The sequence below is a fragment of the Triticum aestivum genome, chromosome 2D (assembly GCF_018294505.1).
Source record: "Triticum aestivum cultivar Chinese Spring chromosome 2D, IWGSC CS RefSeq v2.1, whole genome shotgun sequence".
Taxonomy (NCBI): Eukaryota; Viridiplantae; Streptophyta; class Magnoliopsida; order Poales; family Poaceae; genus Triticum; species Triticum aestivum.
Genome location: NC_057799.1, coordinates 20,189,815 through 20,193,700, shown reverse-complemented (window position 1 = coordinate 20,193,700; position 3,886 = coordinate 20,189,815). Strand labels below are relative to the sequence as shown.

At 44.7% G+C, this 3,886-nt stretch overlaps 2 pseudogenes; both read right to left on the bottom strand.

Annotated features, from left to right (window-relative positions):
- Positions 1-740, bottom strand: part of LOC123055540 (uncharacterized) — a 2,359-nt pseudogene extending 1,619 nt beyond the window's left edge.
- Positions 741-1,767: 1,027 nt separating this feature from the next.
- Positions 1,768-3,337, bottom strand: LOC123055539 (uncharacterized; annotated as a pseudogene).
- Between the last annotated feature and the right edge of the window lie 549 nt (positions 3,338-3,886).

The window sequence follows — 3,886 nt, the reverse complement described above, 5'->3', positions numbered from 1 at the left end:
CTAGCACCTTTTTTACTTAGGTGGAGGCGATGATTGGGAGATGTATGAAGTATGTAAATGACAAGTAATATTTCGTTTAATCATTTCTTGGCTTTAGCCATTGACCTAAATTTATCATTTTCACGGCTTGCTGTTATCAACATTTAAAAAATAATGTGTTTTTCTTATATTGGCTAACATCTAACAACATTTTAGTTTGAGCTTACATGGTATACCTGAATGGATAGAACAACGTGTCGCTAATTGCAACAAAAAAATCCCACTCTGAACATGTTTCATTCTTGAAAGATCTGCATGCTTCTTTATTCTTGATACTCTTCTTCCTAATGTGATTCTGATCTTTGCTATTCAAATATAGGAATCAAGTGAATAAAATATCTATGATTAATTTCAAGCATTTGCAGGATCATTACGGATGAATTTTCTTGAGAATTATGCTAAGGAATCCATCAATGTGGAGAGAACTTTCTTAAATATGTCATCAGAAATCAAGAAAAGGTAACCAGGAAAGTCACACTTTTAGAATCCATCAATCTGGACCAACCATGTTCCATCGGATGGCCCTGGTATGTTTTTCTGTTCTTTCATCCTAGGCTCCGATTCTATTGTAGTTGCTCCCGTTCTTACTACTGTGAGCAGGCACTGAATGTTGGGTCCCACAGAAATACTCCTTTGCTTGACTTGTCACCGTCTCTAGTGTTACTTGATGCACTGTAGAATCTCACTCTTGAAGTTGTCATGGCTCTTGGTTTTGTTTTTCTTTCTCTGGTGATGGATGAAGACTTGGTTTCAGCCTTTGTGGCGATCTGCCGCCCATTTTGTCCAAAAGTAAAAATAAACAAACAATGCACTGAGCGTTGATATTATGATCTTTGCCTACTCGTGTGGTGGAAAAGATAAGGTGGACAAATGGAAACAGTCAAAGAACTTACATGGCTTTTCACTATCAGTAAACAGGGTTATCTGACTGATATCACCCTCCAAAAGAAATTTCTGTAACTTTTGACCCACACAGTGTTCTTAATTGCTTAATACTTGCAGCAGGAACAACAACAAAAACAACAGTGAAATCCATGTTATTTCACAATATTTCTACTACGAAAAGAAGTGAAAGTATGTGTGCTTCTGTAGAGAGAGCAGTCAGCACTCACAATATCTGGGCAGTGTTCGGAATCGCTCCGCTCCGCAATTCAGCTCCCGGAGCGGGCGGAGCTGTAGTTGGAAATCAGGGAGCTGCACTTTCCTCGCTCCCGAGATTTCTGGAGTGGGTGGGTTTCCGAACAGGGCCCTACTCTCCTTGCATCACTTCATGTTGCGGCCGGCGAGCTTCCGGCGAGGAGGAGCTGTTGCCGGCCGTAGCAGAGGGTAACAGTGCAGAGAGAAAGAGCACAGATTGGGAACTACTCCGTCTTAAATCTTTATTCATTATCCATGCCTAGACTTCATGGGGCTGCCTCCTTAGAGGTTTGCCTTACAGACTCCAAATGGAAAACGAGACTCCTAAACGATACACAACTAGGACTCCCCACAAGTGACTATTACTTTCTCCGTTTGTTTTTATAAGACGTTCAGACAACTTACTTTGTGCTCTTATTGAACAGTGTCTAAAAGTCTAAAACGTCTTATAAAAATAAACAGAGTTAGTACTTGAATTAACTAGGATTGAATCCCTGGTTGGAACTGTTGCCAGCCCTAACCGGGCTCGTTTGGATTGCCCCTACGCCTCAACATGACACCATCAACCATGCATGAGCTAGTCAGCTGCGACTATATATTCTGACAGCGCTTGTTCCTGGCGGCCATGCGATGTGGCCTCTGTATCTCACAATGAAGGATGTAATTGTAGTGAGGCGGCAGGGGGATGTCCACGCATGGACCTTGAATTTCCCTCTAGGCCTAACACTTCCGAATAGAAGATCCTCCATGCTCATCATCTCCTGATCTTCAGGTCCGGTTTCGGCAGAACATGTCTCACCAAACATCAGCAAGCATTCACAGGAAGTTCCCTCTGCTCTCCTAAGATATACCGGGGCTGCCATGATGCCATCTGCCAAGGGTCACTGAAATGTACACCATACAGCGGTAAATTTATCTGCATCATAGTCCTGAGGGTTGCAAGGGCCATGCTCCAGAAACGGGGGTTAAAATTTGCTTTCAACAGTTCACTGAAGATGCTTCCACGCATGAAACTACCATTCATAATACTGGCCATGACCATGGCCATTGCTGCAAGCTTCGGGCGGTCCTCGAGCTCGTGCTCCCAAAAGTACACACTTTGAAGTAGTACCAGTATGCCGCTTTTTTTATTTAAAAAAAGGAGGATCACCCCCGGCCTCTGCATCAATCGATGCATGCAGCCATATTATTAAATCAAAACACCAGTATGCCTCTTGGGTACAGAACTGTAATCTGAGGGGTTGTGTGGTTCCAAAGCTTGTGATCATCTCGGATCGGCTCGCGATTATGATTTTACTTCCGCTCACGGAGCGGCTTCTCGCTGCTGAATACAACTTCTTCCATACATGCTCCTCGATATCCAGAACCAGCTCAATGATGATCAGTGTCCTTCCACTGCCCACGCCACGGTTTTGATGATTGATTCTACCTCCACATATTACTGTCTCTATGCTTGCATGTTTAAGATCATCTCCACTGAAACACAAAACCTGAGAGAAGTGGTTGCGCACCCTTTCATCGTCGCAACAGGAAGTTCTCTTTCCAACTTTCGCAGGACCGATGATCGGCAGGACAGCGGGATCATCAGTGGCACCAGGAGCAGTCTCTAATTGCAACAGGAAGTTCATGATGTGTTCCATCTCCGTTTGGCGTCCAAACATGCACTTGTCTAGCAACAGATACATGTTGTACGGTTGCATGCGTTTAGAAAAATGACAAACTCACTGACATCTTCAATGGTGTCCCTTAGGCTGCCAAGAACTTGCTCCAGCAGTTCCGCTTGTGCTGCACCTTCACTGTTGCCACTGCAAAAACATAGACGCTTGGCAGGATTGAGCTTAGATGGAACAAAGGAGTAATTGACTTCATGATCTTTTGTCCTGCCATCTCCATGGACTCAGCAACTGAAGATATGGAGGGTGTAATATCCTCTGTACATCTCCTTTTTCAGCATGCCGAGTTGATGCAGCATGGCCTGGTTTGTGATTAGCGGGTCATCTGCCTCCTCGACGATGATACGAGCCCGAAGTAGCAGCCGTTGCAGGCTCTGGAGCCTCTCCTCCTCGGTTGGCACCGCCGTCTGCTTCAGGTATGTGTCGACCAGGAAAGATATGGATCTACTGGAAAGCTCAACCATAGCAGCAGAAAAGATTACCTCCATGTATGTGTGTTTGAGAACCCGCTGGCCTTTGTGTTTCTTGACTCTTGAGGAATGCGGGGCTGCAATGGATCAATTGCAAAAGCTGGGTGAAGCTATATATAACTGAAATTTCGAGGAGGACTCGCCCAATAACACTGCGAGTGTTAGTCTTGCTTCTGTGTTGAAGCCGTGTTATTATATTTCCTTGAGCAAAGACTTGAATATGGGGCTGTATAAAGTGAATTATCAAAAGAGACATAAGTGGACAAGTTTGTCTCGTGTCTTGTCTGGCTTGGCCGAAATTTGGAGATGGTCCTCTAGTCACGAGTGACGTGACAGTAGGCGTGAAACTAAAGACTTGACTGTCTTTTGAACATTCAATCCCATGACGACTTAAGCCCTTCCTTTTGCACTCAACCTGCCACCACCACTGGACAGCACATATCCCTTTCCCTTTTGGCAGAAACTTTCAACTATGAAAGTGACTCTGCAACACGCCTTGCAAACCAGCCAACCAGGCGATATATGAGCCACGTCACGGGCACGCCCTGCTTGATAACTATGGAACGC